Source organism: Ixodes scapularis, unplaced genomic scaffold (genome assembly GCF_016920785.2).
Source record: "Ixodes scapularis isolate PalLabHiFi unplaced genomic scaffold, ASM1692078v2 PGA_scaffold2__306_contigs__length_199485367, whole genome shotgun sequence".
NCBI classification, from domain to species: Eukaryota; Metazoa; Arthropoda; class Arachnida; order Ixodida; family Ixodidae; genus Ixodes; species Ixodes scapularis.
In genome coordinates, this window is record NW_024609857.1 from 88,913,334 (window position 1) to 88,930,967 (window position 17,634).

Genomic DNA, 17,634 nt, shown 5'->3' on the forward strand with positions numbered 1-17,634 from the left:
AACAATAACTGACTTCATGCTCTTCGTTTCTATAATATGATTAACTGCTACGCGGATACCACATAGTTCAGCTGTTAAAATAGTGGCTGTATATGCAATTCGTTGAACATAGCGAACAGAGGGGCCAACCACAGCACATCCAACGAACGTTTCTGTCTTGGTGCCATCTGTGTAATATGAGCTGTGTCCAGCGTATCTACCATGGATTTCATAAAATTCCTGTTTGATGCATTCTGGTAGGGTGTCTTTCTTTCTGTACTTAGTCAGTGAAAAGTCACACAAAATGAGGCTATATTCCCACGGAGCTATTGCTTGAGGTACGGGGGTCACGGGCATTGTAGTGCTCAGTCCAACCGAATCTGCTGCAGCTGCATTTCTTATACTAAAAGGCGGGATTACAGAGGGCTTGTTGTCAAAGGTGCGCTTATACCTTGTTTCTTCTACTGCCTCGCGTGCAGGGTGCAGGGTGAATGAACGTATTATAAGGGAACACACAAACCCCAAAGCAAACCTTCGCTTCTCCAGAGACCATTCATTTGTATCTGCATAAAGGCTGGGGACAGGCGACGTGCGAAATGCACCTGTAGACAGTCGCAATCCCTGGTGATGAATGGGGTCAAGCATTCGAAGAGCTGAGGGCCTTGCCGATCCATATACACAGCTACCATAGTCGAGGCGTGAGCGAACCACCGAACTGTAAATTCGGAGAAGGCAGAGACGATCAGAGCCCCATGAGGTATGAGAAAGGACTTTAAGAATGTTTAGTGCTTTCTGGCATTTTACCTTAAGATACCTAATATGAGAAAGAAAGGACAGTTTACTGTCGAAAATAAGCCCTAAGAACCTCTCTTCCGGTTTTGTTGGAATTGGAGTGGAGTGCATGGTCACCGATGGATGTACTGTAGCTCCCCGTAAGCGAAAAAAGCAAACAGAAACTGTTTTCTCTGGTGAAAACCTAAAGCCGTTTTGATCAGCCCACTTGAGCAGATTGTTTACTGCTAATTGGATCCTACGTTCACAGAAAGCAATGTTACAGAATGAGACGGATATCTGAAGATCATCAACATAAAGTGAATACTGTACGGATGATGGGATGGCCCGGGCTATCGAGTTTATTTTTATTATAAAAAGGGTGACACTCAATACGCCTCCCTGGGGAACACCGTTTTCCCGGCAGAACTCTCGAGAGTAGGTAGTGCCTAATTTGACACAAAAGGTACGTATCGCCAAATAGCTCTTTACGAATGCTAGCATCTTGCCTCAAATGCCATAGCTATACATACCTTGTAGGATGCCATGCCGCCAGGCAGTGTCGTAAGCCTTTTCTAAATCGAAAAAGACAGAGAGGCAGTACTGTTTATTTACGAAGGCCTCACGGACGGTAGACTTCAAGCGGACATGATTGTCCAATGTAGATCGTGACGAACGGAAGCCACACTGATATTTATCAAGAACATTTTCTTTTTCTAAAAAGTACATAAGTCGCTTGTTAAGCATTCTCTCCAGAGTTTTTTTTTTTTTTTTTGCTAAGACAGCTTGTTAGCGCTATTGGGCGGTAACTGGATGCACACGATGCATCCTTTCCAGGCTTTAGGAAAGGAATGACGGTTGCCACTCTCCAAGACGATGGAAATGTACTCTCCTGAGAAATGCGATTAAACAAATACAGAATTATGTCGAGTGTGGAAGGGTGAAGGTGAGTAAGCATATGGTAGTGAATTCCATCTGGTCCAGCAGACGTAGGTTTAGTTTCATGAAGTACCCGTTCCAGTTCATTCAGTGTGAGAGGTAAGTTGTATGCTTCTCGAGCTCCACCGGATGTCCGCACGGATTGGAGTTCTGCTTGTCTCTTGTGTTTCAGAAAAGCAGATGAACAATTCTGAGAGCTGAAAACACTTTCAAAGTGTTTCCCAAGGAGATCTGCCTGTTCTTCTAGGCTCTCAGGGCACAGTCCGTTTTCTGAAAGAAGCGGTACTGAGTAAGCCCAATAATGCCCATTGACTTTATGTACTCTATCCCATACTTCCTTGGTGGTGGCGGTGCTGTTAATAGAGGAAGTATAACCTTGGAAAGTTTGACGTTGTGAGACGCAACGGATGTACCTCGCATGAGCCTTCATCCGCTTGAAACTGATGAGATTAGTCACTGTTGGGTAACGTCTAAATATGCCCCATGCTCTGTTCTACTTTTTTCTTGATTTTTCACAGTCGGCATTCCACCATGGTTTAGGGCGGCGGTGTAAGCGAGATGAAGTCATAGGGATAGCTAAAATCGCAGCATTGAGGATGTGGGCGGTAAGCAAATTGGTGACTTCATCGATAGACAGTTTGTAAAGCGATGTACAAGCGAGCTGGGTTGCCTGGCTGAAGACAGACCAGTTTGCTTCCTCAAACTTCCAACGGGGAGTTCGTGTAGGCACTGTAATAGGTGGATTTAGTCGGTTCTGAATGATACGAAAGTGATCGCTCCCATAGGGGTTAGGATCGACAGCCCAGGAAAACAAAGGAAATAATGTTGGATTGCAAATAGACAGATTAATAGATGTAAAAGAATGAGTTGGGGCACTGAAATACGTAGACTCTGCTTTGTTAAGCAAGCATATAGCTGTTGAGCAAAGAAAACGCTCTATCATCGAGCCACGTGTATCTCGTATTCTACTAACCCAAAGATGATTATGAGCGTTGAAGTCACCGAGAATTAGGGCAGGTTGGGGTAATTGGTCATGAAGTGATTCAAGCACTTCGCGGGATACAGGATAGTTTGGGGGAATGTAAAGCGAACAGACGGTTATTAAACAATCCAACAGAACACGAACTGCCCCGGCTTCCAGAGTGGTATTCAAAGGAAGCTCAACACATGGCGTAGACGGCTGGACAACTATAGCTACTCCACCAGAACTGTGCGACAGAAGAGGTCTGTCCCTGCGAAAAACCTGAAAGCGTCTTAGGATATTAGAGTGACTATTGTTTAAGTGCGTTTCCTGAAGACAAAATGCTATAGGATGATGCTGGTCTAACAGAGAGTGTACGTCGTCTTAGTTTCGAAGCAACCCTCGACAGTTCCACTGCAGGAATGCTGCCATTATGCATGAATTAGAAGAAAGACCATTCATCAAGACCTAAAAATCAATTTCGCTGCGGGGTGCATTTTTCTTTTTAGATGTGTTCTTCGGCTTATCTGTGCTACCACAGGAAGTCGAAGGTAAGGACTCCGTGCTTAAGTAGGGCCTGTCGTCCTTGGACTTGGGCCCGCTCTCGTCCATCGGCTAATCGGGGGCTGCCTCTGGCTGACCCATAAGGGCCTGTGACCCCGACGGCTCACCAGGTTTTCGGGCGGCTTCAGAGGGTCGAGAAGGAAGTCCCCGACCTTGAAGCACCTGGGTTTTGGATGGTGCAGGGATTGAAGAACCCTGCGCTTGAATGGGCCCCGAAACGATAGGATCTACCTTTCGTTTTGGGGTTGAAGTGGTTTGTGTCACTCCAGATGAGGTTGAGGGGGACTGAGGGGGGGGGGGGGGGGGGGGACGCAGGTCGTCCGTTGACGTCTGCGTTCCTGTTGACGCCGTCTCCCGCGCCGGTCCCATGCGCGCGGCCTCGGCATAAGAGCCTTGAGAAATAAAAGAATATCTTTTCCGTGCCTCTAGGTAAGAAATATTTTCTTTGGCCTTTAGTGAGAGAATTTCCTTCTCTCTCTTCCACAGGGGACAGCTGCGAGAATATGCTGGGTGTGTTCCTCGGCAGTTGACGCAAAGATGGGTATTGTTGCCACAGTTGTCGGAAGGGTGGTCCGTGCTTGCACATTTTGCACAGGTGGCTTTTCCTCTGCAGGTTAGTGACCCATGTCCAAAGCGCTGGCAGCGGAAGCAACGCCTTGGATTGGGGACGTAGGGGCGAACTTTGCAGTTGAGATTCCCGGCTTTAACTGTGGAGGGGAGCGTTGTCGAGTTGAACGTTAGCACAATGTGTTTTGTGTCCCGTTCTTCACCGTCGCGACGTATAGTGATACGTCGCACAGCGACTACCTCTTGATCTTGAAGTCGCTCGAGTATCTCGTCGGTAGATATTCCAAGGAGATCATCTTCACAGATGACACCCTGCGTGCTGTTCAGTGAGCGATGTGGAGTCACTGACACTTTGTAATCTCTTACTTGTTTGAGTGCAAGAAGTGCTTTGCTTTGTTCAGCATTTGTGACCTCCACAAGCAGGTCGCCAGATGGAAGTTTTTTGGCTTTAAACGATTTTCCTATCACAGTTTCTAGGGTCTTTACGACCAAGAACGGGGAAAACTTTGCAAGTGGTTGATCTTTGTTTTCCGAGTGCATTACAATAAATTTAGGAAAATTCATGACTGGCAAGGTAGGGTTAGTTGATGTTGTCTCTTCGGTCCGGACCCTTTTCGGGGCCCGATCAAGAAAAGATTTAGTTCTGGTACCCATATGAATGGGAAAAGGATTTCGGCACCTGCGGTGTGCCGCCCACCATCGAGCCCAACTTAGGGAGTAGTCAGCAGCCCATAAGAAAATGGGCTTTGCTGGAACCGCTGATCTATTAGCACTTGCCCAGGTGCTATACCCAAGTGTGATTAGGATAAGGGTATCTGCCACCACACAAAGTTGGCCCTTGCCACCAAAGAAGGTGAAAGTGAGGGAGCGGGAAGGGGAGAAAAGAGAAAGAGGGGATAGTAGAAGAAATGGCGACTAGGCTGAATCATCCTGGCCGGGCCTTACCAGGACTCCCGTCTACGAGAAGCGGGGGCCGAAGTGGTGTATTGCCTCGCCCGGGGCGCTTCGAAGGGTCCAAACCTACCCCGGGCTCGGCTCAACCACCAGGATGCCCTTTTCCCCGGACACGGGCTCGCCACGCACAGCCAGACGTGGGTGGGTCTTAGCCACTTTTTACTCAGGGTCTGTGGTGTCGCCAATGTGGCTGGGGTCTGCGGTGACGCTACTAACCAAGCACCTAGCACCTAAAATGCAGGCGCCCCCTGCGGGGTTAGCAAAGAGCACCTGGTGGATGTCGCTAACGCCTCGCTCGTAATGCCCGTCTAGGAACCGTGACAGCTAGTGACGGAGGTTGTCTCGCCTCCGGCCACGACGAGAGAAGAGGGGCAGGAGGAACTCCCCTCTTCCCGAGAATGCCTTTTGTGTGTCGCAAAAGTCTCTATTGTCCCCCTACAAGATTACAGAAGATTAACCCGTCACTCAAAATTCATATAAAAGCAGCCGCTTCGACGGCTGGAACGGCTAGGCCATCCTCTCGACGTCAGCCTCGCCGTAGCTTTGCTCGTCCTGAGACGACCTACGTCACGATTGCGTTGGATGTCACGTGGTCTCCGCTGTGCCTTTTCCGAGCGCTTGCCAGAGTGGGCCGTTTATAACGAAAAATACAGCCACCAGGCTCAAAATACAAACGTGCGATTGTCATTTACGGATATTGTGGATCATATTCAACCTATTTTTGAACACGACGTGAATATTTCAAATTTCGTTGAACTATCGCTTTAAAGTCTCTAGCTCGGACCACTGACGTTTTGTCAGTTTGAAATGTTGTGCGCCGTAACACACCCTTGAAACGAATAGTGCCTTGACCATTCGTCGCGCTACTTCTTCCGATGCTCTGCCATGTATTGAGCAGATTCGTCTGATGATTCCAAGCGCCGCGTGGCAGCGTTTCTGTGGTGCACTGATCCATTCTTCCGCGCCGCCGGTGTCCTCAAATGCGACTGCGAGCATTTTGATGGTCTCTGAGGGTTGGATACGTTTCCCATCTAGCGACAGAACGATCCTATTCTTGACGTCCGCTATTCTTTGTTTCCTTCAGGCCACCACCATATACGTGGTCTTTTCTGAGGACGCTCTAGGACCAACCTCGTTGAGATGGGAATCGACAGCATCGAGTCCGCTCTGTAGCTGGATTGATGCGTCGTTAGGTCCCCGTGGGTAGTCCAGATCGTCACGTCATCTGCGTACACTGTGAACTTCAGGCTGGGGATCTTGTGAAGTAGCTTCGGCAAATGGGCCATAGCTATGTTAAAGAGGAGGCGTGACAGGACGGAGCCCTGTGGTACTCCGACTCCGTTTCTCGTTGGAACATACTACATTCTCCGTAGCGAATGTAGTATGTTTGGTTTTCGAGAAACGATTTAATAAAGTTGAGTGCCCGGCCGTGTACTCCCAACTTTATCGATTCTCTGGTGACTGGGGCACGGAATCGAATGCCTTTCGAACATCGATTGCTACAATGGTCTTTGCATCAGTGCCTAGTGGCTTCTCTGCCTTGGACATGTCTCTTGAGATAAGGAACAATTTTTGCTGTGTACCTATGTTGGCACGAAAGCCGGTTTGGGCAGGGTGGAAGGCTTTGGTGTTCGTTTCCAGGTACCAGTTGAGCCTGTCGAGGACCATACGTTCCATGGGTTTACAAACACATGGCGTTCACGAGATAGGCCTGTAGTTGGCAAGGACTGTGTGATCTTTACCCGCTTTCGGGATTGGTATAACTATTGAATGTTTCCATTCGGTGTGGATCTCCCGACGTTCCCCCACTTCGTTGATTTTCTCAAGGAGGGCCTCCTTCGTTTCCTACGGCAGGTTCCTGAGCATTTGTACTATAACTTTGTCGTGACCGGGTGCTGTCCGCTGTTTACCGCTTGTGAGGGCTGTTTGGAATTCGCCTTTAGTGAAGGCTGAATCCATTCTGTCGTTAGAAGCCAGCATTTCACATTCGTAGCATCCCGTGTCTTGGCAGTGGCTATGCTGTGGGAACAGAAGATTTCCGGCTTCTTTCGCCGTATAGCCGCACGGCCGCGATGTGACGTCAGAAGGGTGCTGTGCCACTGTTCCTTGACTAAAATCTAACCCGCTTGCTGCTCACTAAAGAGCAGCGGTCGCATCATTAAACTCGGTTTTAGTGGAGTACGCGGCTTCACTCACGGCAGCCGTGCGACAGCGTGGTCTGTACTGCTGTGTCATCCTAACTTATGTCGCTTATATCATCTGCGCCGCTGTCTCATCCTAGCTTGTATCGCTAGCCACTGTACGCAATTAATCCGCTTCCCTTCTATACTTCGTTTCACCTTATGTCCGAGCGTGGCCGATGTTATGAGCGGAAAGGCCTATCAAACAGCGCAAAAAGCGCAACATCATGGCGTACTCTCTGCGCTTGATAAGACTAGCCGGTGGTGGTGCACGCACAGAGAGACGGCGAATACCGGCTATTCCTATCAACTGTAGAGGGCACGCCATGACGTTGTGCCTCTTTCGCTGTTTAATTGGCCCTTCGGCTCATAACATCGGCCACGCTCGCACCTAAGCTGACACGAAGTACAGTCCAACCGCAGCCGACGCCACAATCTAATGGAGCCGAGAGAAAGGTTCCCGCGTTCCTTTCAAAGATGCCTTGCGACGATTGGTCGAAAGCACCTTTCCGCGCACATTGCCTCGGTCACCGGCATCCGGATGGTGGCCTAGCTAGCCGATCCCTTGGCGGTTCCAGTGAGGCCTGGTGCAAGCTCGGGCCTGAGATGACATTAAAGCGTCCCCAAGCGTAGCCAGGGGTGTCTGCGCGTAGCGCGGACTGTTCTAAAGCATTCGCAACTTGCACGAAATGTAGGGGGCGCACTGGTGCCTATACCAAAATGCCCGTCATCTGGATGATCGTCGTAGAATAGCAGTACGAGGCCGAGTCTGCGACGCGTAATTCTAGTTTTGCTATATACGAGCGGTATTAGAGCCTTACTTTATTTTTTCACGTCAGGAAGGTGTAGGTAAGCAACCTTAGTGTGAAGCCGCTCATCCAAGAGCTAGAAAGCGGGATTCTCACATTGCGGTATACCACCTTCGCTGAAAGTTGCAATAAAATTAGGGCTCGGGATTTTTTTTTTTTTTTTTTTTTCATCTACTGGAGCCGTTTTTGTGAGTCCGATATAGTTTTGGTATGCTTCCAGTGAACAAAAATGAATCCAGTAATCTGATCAAATCTACTCGGTAAAAGAAAAAAAATACGTTCTCGATGAAACATCGTAGAAGCACGTGGCCACGAAACATCGCAGTGTCGACGATACGTCTGTCCACGAAAAATTGGCCATGAAACGTGTTTTCACGAAATTATAGGTCTTGTGACCCATTAACATGGTCTTTTTTTCTCGTTTAAACGACTATTCCTGCACTGCGATTACAGTCATGTCTCGTTAATATGAATGCCTCCTTCCCCAGAACAATCCTCCATAATGTTAGTCGTTCGTACTAAACGAACGAAGGTCAGGATTAGAAATATTAAACAAGCGTGGCCACAAAAGAAACCGCCTATTTATGCACACGAGGGTACGGATGACCTACAAATGTTCTTTAGATTTGTCATCCGAGGCCGCCACACAGATAGGCAGGGAAGCCGGGGAATTGGCTCATTTGGACAGAAAGCCCGGAAAAGAGTAATCTTTGTCGATTCCCCTGTCTTATCTCTTCCTCAGAAAGGGCAACGAGCAAACAAACAATAACAAAGCTCCGTGTTTTCTTTGTGATCCAGGGGCTTCACTAATCTTTTCTCGCGTTTATCTTCCGTCTTTAGAGAGCTGTATTTATCCTGCTTGTTCACAAGCAAACTTTCTGTAGTCCGCACTGCAGATTTCTTTATTTACCGAGGTAGAATTGTATGGGGACAAGTCGGTTGCCGAAAATATTGTCTATAAAGCGGGATATTCATATTAGAACGTTTTGGCAGATAGTACGGTTCTGTGTTTCCGGATGTATACGAAAAAATCCGAAAAACACCCGCCGGTAAAGTTTTGGTCAATTCGGATTTACCCTATAAACTCCAAATTTTCATGTAAAATTCCCTTCCCCCCCCCCCCCCCCAAAAAAAAAAAAGGCGGTGATTTACAACTTGATCAGCGCAGGACAGTGGTCCTAGGTAAATGCCACCACAGTTATATTTAAAATTTTGGACCACTGTCAAAAGGGGAATCACTTTTTTTTTAGTTTCCAGGTCGTGTTATACTATTTCTGTTTTAGAGGATGGAGAGGTTATGTTTTTAGTGACTGCTATCGACCATAGAGGTAATATAAAATCGGGAAAAGGAGCAGTTGAAACTTCTCCACCTCGCGTGGGTGCGGGTCAGATTGATAGAATACGATGGGATGCAAACGAGCTCTCCAGTGACTACCTCCAGGAGTTTATTGATTTTAAGATATCGATGTTTATTGAAGTAACACTTGCGTGCAAAATTTGTGGTGGGACAAATGACTATTGGCAATTGCAATGGCATAAACGCAAATCAAGCGAAAGATATATTAATTAATCCAACCCCGTTTTAATTTTTTATCTAGCATGCGTTTACATCCGGATATTATTTATTGATTTAAATATTTATTTCTAAACAGAAACATTGCCAAATTAGACTCAGAATTTTAGAGAATTGGGAATCAAACGAAAATAAACTCCAATAAACTCCGAATTTGGGAAAAAAACAGATTGCGAAAAATGCCTTCCGAATTTGACGAAAAATAACCTTCGAAAACACGGAACTTTAGCCATACGCCAAAACGGCGCCACTACTGCGCATGTGCGCTGCTAGCTGAGAATTTGCGGAACTGCGGGAGCTAGCGGAAGCCCACTATTTTACTAATATAGCGGGAAGTGTATAGGGTGGCGTGGCAGGGTGGGTTTCGCGGAAACGAATATTCGCAAGATTAGGAAGAAGCAAAGAAGAGAGCGCAATTCAAGATGTCCGCCACGCCGCATGTGACACCCTCGCGACCGCGCTTTTCCAATGTAGATCCTGATACCTTGCTGTTACGAGAAGTAGCCGCGATGCATTGACCCTTTCCGAAATTCAGTCTGGCCACTTTGATCGCTATCATCACCTCCTGAAGAATGGCATATGTGCCTTACTAATGGCGGCCTTCTGTTTACTAATGAAGGAACAAGTTGAAGATACACCTAAACTGAGGATTCGATACCTATACAGTCGAGACGTTAGCACGTTGCGAAGCACGAATTCATTGAAAGAGCTGCGCAAGCGTTCATTTTAATAACTCGGGCCCAGTTAATCTGCTAGTAGCACAGAATCGACTTCAAAGCCCCTTGATGTATAGAACTTTATCACGGCGTCTATCGAGGTTGGCGCTTCGTTCTGACTGGTTTACTTTTTGTAGACATCGACACAGAAAGATGATCGAAAAAGAATTGTACAGCGAAGAGCACATTCTCATTTCCCGTTGACTTGCGAAAGTGACTGTGCCCGATAGAATACTGCGGGCTACAGGTTCATTGCCGCTATTAGCACGGCAAAAGTTAAACCGCCATTTCAGTCACCAGATGGCACTGAATTTCGGAAAGGGTCAATTCGTTCCAGAACTGCGACAGGTGACGGTGGATCATGGCCGACTTCACAATCTGTGCTGTGCGCGCAAGATGCGACCTCCTGCTCGGCCACTTTCATCGTATAGGACAAAGCGAACCCATGAAGCGAGCGAGCGAGCGAGCGAGCGAGCGAGCGGATCTGATTCTGGCCAAATTCCGCGGCGCTTCATTTTTCGTGAACAGTGAGGAAGAGAAATGAGCACGACCACAACGATACAAGAAGAGCGACGGTTGTTGTAGTTTACGACAGCTTTTCCTTGATTGCATGGTACCGTTTCGGCCGTCAATTGTATTGAATTACAAGCACTATAATTATTTACTTATAAAAGAAGCAAAGATGGACGTTGTACTCAATAAAAAGTTAATACGTATTATATTTAGATAGCGACGTGAATAAACGATTACTAAGAATTGCTTCACTATTGTTTGTTTTAAACACGAGCTTTAGTGTCCAAGAGTCGTCGTGACGTTGCATTAGCTGTCGCGGCGCTATATTCTGCAGAGGACTTGCGAACGTTGGCCCTGCTACGATACATGTAGACCTTTCCAGTAGACGCCTTCTTGGCGCTGCCATCATTGTCTACTGGGCTGTAAAACGCGTCCTAAGCGTGCGCAGTAGCTCTCTTCTACGAAATACGAGACGCCGTGCATGCGCCAACAGTCCAGTGACTCAGCATTTTTCGCCTGGGTGATAAGCGTTGGAAAGGTCGCGAATTGAGGACCGCGTAGCGGAAAGGACAAAACGATCTACTAAAAGTCGCTAATGACGGGGTCCACATTAACGAGGTATGAATGTGCAAGACTTTTGGAAATTCGTAAAAACATGGTGTTCGAAAGAAAAAAAAAATCTTTTCGGAAAGAAATTACCAGCCACAGTAGACGTTAGGAATTTCAAAAACACAACAAAGAAAAACACAAATTGGCTGACTAGTTGATACAAATTCGCTAAGAACTGTTTTAAGGAATGAAAATAAAATAGTTCAACGTAGAAACTTGATGGGCATCATCAGAAACCACTAAATCAGTGAATCGTAAAAATATGCGCTGCACGTGCTTCGCTTTTCTGGGTCCCGAAAAATACGTCCAACTTTGACAAGGTCGAGCGGTTTTTCCGTTTCTTATCATTCGTGTTTTCGCACCGCCATCCTTGCGTCTGTTACAGAAGCGGTACCTTTAGCGCAGCACCGCGCTTCCCACTTTCTCCAAGTCATTCTGAAATTGGCCGATTTAGTATTTTTCGATTACTCCCAGTAGGTTTCTAATCAGAACCATATGTTTATTCTCTCATTAAAAAGCTAAACAGTGAATTTTACGTAATTAACTCAAGAAGGTGGGGCGAGGGCAAGACGGGCCGGGGAGGAGGAAGCAGACGGAACGCTAAGGAGAAAAGGTTTCCCCCTCTCTTCTCCAGCGTTCCGTCTGCTTCCTCCTCCCCAGCCCGCCTTACCTTCGCCTTACCTTCTTGAGTTGCCTAACATTGGTCGGGGCTGGCAGCTTGTTTTCGAAGAGGTTATTTTCGAGATGCCTTAATTATTTATAAAAACGAAAATTGAAATTCTTCGCAACTTTAGTATATGATGACCTATTATCCTAAAGTTGCAAAGGTATCTACAAAAAGTCACTCCCCCCCCCCCCCCCCCCCAAAAAAAAAAAAAAAGAAGAAAAAGAAATAAAGAAACATTTAGTGTGTTTTTGCAGTCGCAAAAATGAACTACGCACCGTCGAACACTCAGTTAGGTCCCAAATGCAGCGTTAGCGGTCCGTATCAGATGCCCAAACGGAGCAAACAATCATATTAATCAAAATTTATCGAAGATTTTTATAAATTGTTAATGGTAAAGTAGTGGCCTACGAAGCGCACGAATAGACAGGGCTGAGTGGGGCAAACTATCGAGAACGGACCCCCTATTCCCATTGAAAGTTTCAGAAAATCACTCATAACAGTTGAATAAGACAACGGTTTTCCCTGAAACTTTGGCATCTGGTCCGAACCTCTAGCACTACATTTGGACGAAGGCTGAATGCTCGGCGTTGCGCACTTTATTTTTGCGCTGCACAAAAACACTTTATTTTCTTTTCGGGGAAAGAAGTTGTATATTAAGCTGCATAGTGCGCGTTATTGAATAACAAACTGTGCCATACAAGGACACTCAAGTGCCTTATCAGTTTCTGCAAAGCGCAACAATTCAAAATTTTGACCTGGGCTATAATTGCAGTTAAAGATAAAACTTCAAGCAGATACATTCGACGAATGAGCAGTGAGTGTTGACTTACCGAACGCCAAACTCTGGTTTGTAATGTCTGAGAAGAGCCGCCCAGTTGTATCTCTTTTGATTCTCGCATGGAGGTAAAGATAAGCGCAATAGACACGCAGATAATCCTAAGAGCGCGCCCTTGATTGCAAGGGCAGTTTATGAGCACGAACAATCTAATGTTTGAGGTGCGGGCAGTTGGACGCGGTTCGTGGAGGATAATTATTCGACATCTATAGTTAAAAACTTTGAAATCGTGAGGTACATCAACCATCCTAGAAGGTTTAAAAAGGTGCCTACATTGCGAGCGAAATTCGAGTTTCGCAAAATCTGGCGCCACTGTTTTTAACGTGATAGCGTTTAAGAGCTCGTGTCGCAGGAAATCCGGCGTCGGCGTGACAAAAAAAATCTCATAATGCAACACGCGCAGCCACGTCTGACGTAACACGTGACGGCACGCATCTGACGTAACACGCGACTAACGACATGACCTTTATTGACCTGCCAAATTTAGGAGATAATTTTCCGCTAAACTTAGCGGGTCGATAGCGTCATACGTCACAACGTGTGACGTCACGCGTCACGTGACGCTAGCGACTAGACCACAAACACGCTTGCACGGCTTGGAACGAGCGCGGGTTTATATGAGAATTAAGACTGGTTTAAGCCAGTTCGTTCATGAATTTCAAACGCAAAAAAAAAAGACGAAGAAGAAAACACACGAAATAGACAGGTGCTAACTTGCAAGTTATATTTTATCCCAGTCCTTCCAACCAGCGCGCGTGCGTGAACAAAGTTGCACTCATGCCTCCCACTTCAGATTAAAAAAATATAAATGGCACAATTCTACCCAGAGACGTGTCTGAACGGTTTCTTATCTGAACCTGTTCCGATAAGAAGCCCCTCTGTCACTAAGGGCAATAGATGGCCTGCTGACGCAGCTGTCCACCCTATGCTCTCATAAAAAACGCCCCGACTATCTCTCTTTCCGTCTTGTTACGGGCTTTGTTACTAAACTTGGCGAACGGCTTTGCGAACAGGGCCCGACAGCGCTATCGCGTTCCACTCTTAAAGGCGAAGCTTAAACGTCCCCTAAGTTTGTTTGTTTTTTTCCATATTTTTTGTTTGTGTTTTGGAAACATATTTGACGTCACATGAACTTCTAGCATCACCGGAACTCGGGTGTATCGTATCGTTTTTCCGTTTGCTGGTCATACCAGCCAGAAAGTGTTGTTTATGGTTGCACAGACTGCTATTTATACTTGGGTAAATTACTCTGCCAATATAATTTAATTATGATTACAAATACTTTTCTCTGAAAATAGTCAAATATAATTAGAATTTTAAGTGCACGAAAATTTATTACAAGTAGGCATTACTTTCCGAAAGTAAGGCAATTACTTTACAATTACTTTTCTTGGAGCCACCCATAATTGTGTCGGTGTCATGCAGTTTTCCGCATGAAAACCTCCGATCAACAAATGTCTGGCCGTTAAAGATTCATTAATTATACGGCGCTCTATATTGGTCATGTTTTGTTTCGCTTGCTTCATAAGGCATAATATGGAAGCATAATTCGGAGTTTGCTACAAACTGTTCTTTGAATAGTTCGGAACACTACCAATATGGTCATTGTTCCCTTTATCACGATAGCTTAACGTAAAATTGATCTATCTTGTTTTGGTAGCGACTACAAAAATCAAATGGAAGCTCAAAATTATTCTGGAAATGGCTTACGAAAATTGTGATAAGTGATTTCTTGTTTAGATAATAATCCAGTCTTCGTTTTATATTTTTCCTCTTTATCCTGAGTATGGAAAGCACTCTAAATTATTTGGGGAATCTTTAATACCTCTCTCTGGGCGAGCTTTGATATACTTCGTTTCAACTTAGGTCCGACCACGGCCGATGTTATGAGCCTTATGGTCAATCAAACAGCGAAAGAGGCACAACGTCATGGCGTGCTTTCTGCAGTTGACAGGACCAGCCGGTATTCGCCGTTTCTCTGTGCGTGCTCCTCTGCCGGCTAGTTCTCAAAAGCGCAGAGAGCACGCCATGACGCTGCGCTTTTTGCGCTGTATGATTGGCCCTTCGGCTCATAGCATAGGCCGCGCTCGGACCTAAGCTGAAACGAAGTATAGCTACTTGGCTATGCATCCAGTATCGTTGCCCCATACGCCGTCTCATACATAGCGTGCAACACTGAGAAAGACACGGAAGTAGTGCGCATGAAAACAAAAAGTGTTATTCCGCGCATTTCGTGGAGCGGTCTAACGCGCTACCTCCCGCGATCGCGGCGTCCTACCGGCCTCTTTTCAAATCCACTTTCCAAACAAACTTTTTTTTAGATGTATGTTAAGTGTGTGCATCTTCCGGAAATAAATACTGTAACCGAGTTCATTTTCGCGAATCCCGCAAATCGCCTACAATTCGCGAAAAATAGGTCCCGCGCGAACAATTCCGGTAAAATATAAACACATTGAAACCTATATTGAGATCCCACCGCGTCGCGAAAATTACAATTTGCGAATTATTCCAGAACTTCAGCTTTGACCTAAATCGCAAAATATTGAGCCGGTGAAAAATAAGTTGTTTACAGTATTTCATTTCCCCTTCTGCTTTGTAACTGACATTTGAATCCAGCACCAAGTCATTTTTTTTTTTATACATGCAGCATAGAATGAGGAATTCCATCGAGTCTTGCCCCCGGGTTTCAGCACTATGATTAAAAGTTAGCAGACAAGTGGTATTATTAGTTGTGGGCTGTAAAATTTATTTTGAGGAAGCTGTTTTCAATTGTGTCCATTCGTTTCTTCCATCACGTGCTTCATAACATAACAGAGACATGTTACTCCACCGAGGTTGGGGTAACTCTGGATCTCGTGTCTAGTTGTTGTAAATGCAAATGGAAATCCAACAGTTACGGTTGGCGGCGACTCCAGCGAACTATAGGGGGCGCGCTAATCAGGCAAAATGGCGGACGAAAGGAGGTCGTTTTCGTCGTTCAGCACGCGGACCACCATATATTTCTCGCACTGCAGCCTTAAATCAATGTTACATATGAACGCAAAGCAATTTTTCGATGGTGAAAACCTTCGTCTATACTCCGTTTCAAACATAGCGTGCAACGTAGTCAAAGCTAGCGCGCCGGTTTGCACAGCCGACCGCGACTACGCTCGCTCCACAAAATAGTGCGGCCCCTGAAAAAAAAAAAAAAAAAAGTCGGAAAGTGTACATCTTTGTAGCTAGTAACTAATAGTGGCGTTATGATTTCGAGGGAACACCGATTCTTTTTCAATAAAAAGGAAAAGATAATGTAAACTACTCCAAATTATTTTCCGTTTTCGTTCGTGCGGCACTCGCACTCGCTTCGGGTTTTCGGGTTGTGCGGCTGCCCCTGCCTCGCCGGGTTCGTGAAGATGGCGTCTTACGCGGGAAGCTTTCTTTTCCTGCTCGGATATTTTTGAAGATTCGTTGTGTGAAGATCTCGCAAAAGTGCAAGCAGGTGATCGCCAACGTGTACGCGAGTTCAAGAACGTGTTTCTCGGAGACGTCGGTCCGTGAGGTCCTGGAGACGGTCAGTAACGACACCGGAGTGTCTGGGAAGGTGGCGTCCCCGAAGCGAAGACCTCGCAACGTGAAAGTTCCGAGCACGCGGACAGTGTTGTGAACTGCCACCTGTTATTTCTGGTGTTGAAATCGGCCTTATGGCTTCAAAGTGAAACAAGCCTCAAGAAGGAACTGTGTCGGTGATGAATCGTGCCCACGGCTCCGTCTGCTTGCGGGACCTTACAGCAGGCGGTGCCCGTGATTGCATTCCGAAGCGTCTGGGTTCTTCTGCCTGCGGGACCGTAACCATGGTCGGCTCCGTCTGCCTGAGGCACCTTAACCTTGGTCGGCTAAGTAAACAACGCACATGCCCGTGCCTGTATTCCAAGGCCCCTGCTTTCCTCGAAAAGGAAACAACACTCGATCCTGATCTCGAGTGCCGTGTGCTGTGTACGCGTCTATTGTGAATCACTCCCGCTTCATGGGGGCGCCGGCACCAGAGCACCGAGATACTGCCGTCTGGATGACTTCTTCCATACACCGGCGAGTATTCTGACTCTGAAGGAAACTTCCATGAAGTCACATCACGTGAGGGAATGCCAAGCCGTCTGAACAATGGCAGTGCGGTCCCCTAATCACAATATTCGTTATATAAAGGACCGTCCACCACACTCTCAAGGTACTCTCTGATTTTCACGCTACCATCTAAATAAACGGCTTTAAATAGAGACGCACTGGATCTCGACCGTTCTTCCGTTTTGACGAGGCCGGCGCAAGTTCGAGCGGAACACAAGCCACTAGTCTACCTTCTTATAAATAAAAATCAACAAGAAAAGAGGAATTGAAATATGCACTTCCGCAATACGCACAATCTTGCACAAAAAATAGGTCGAGGAAAAAAAACAAAAACAAAAAACCTTTGCGCCCTAAGTGGATTCGAACCACCGCCACCGAGATGTGGGCATCGCCGGCATCGCCGGCATCGCCAGAGCAGCGCCTTGTACCGCTCGTCCACGAAATCTCGCGGAGTAACACAATTTTGTGTGTTTTTTCATGCGCACTACTTCAGTAGCTTTCCCAGCGTTGCACGCGATGTTTGAAACGCAGTATAGTCAGTGCGTAGGAACGACACGGCGGAAGCATAATAATAATTAATGGAAACGATGTTTGTTTCTATGTTGCCTACGAGAACCAAGCAGCGATAGCAGACGAAGGAGTCGAAACCACCTCCTCTTCTGAGCTTCTCGGTGTTGCCGCTACGCGGCGTCGATTTCGCTGGAGTAGCCAATATGCTCAAATTTGAGGCACAATCTTATAGCTCCACTCGCATCACTGTAAAAAAGAATTTGAAAAACCAATTAAAAATAAAAGACGTCTACAATTCTCCGTAATGCCGAATTAGAGCGCAGCTATTGAGGAGGAGGAGGGGAAGGCACGGAGTGAAGGGTCACGTGTGACGTCATACGGGACGTCAC

General features: G+C 46.5%; 1 protein-coding gene across 1 annotated transcript in view; it reads right to left on the reverse strand.

Moving 5' to 3' along the window:
* Positions 1–12,698, reverse strand: part of LOC8052424 (4-coumarate--CoA ligase 1) — a 75,971-nt gene extending 63,273 nt beyond the window's left edge. Inside the window, exon 1 of the mRNA XM_029969087.4 lies at positions 12,633–12,698. The gene's annotated coding sequence lies outside the window, so the exon portion shown is untranslated. The remainder of the gene's footprint in view (positions 1–12,632) is intronic.
* Between the last annotated feature and the right edge of the window lie 4,936 nt (positions 12,699–17,634).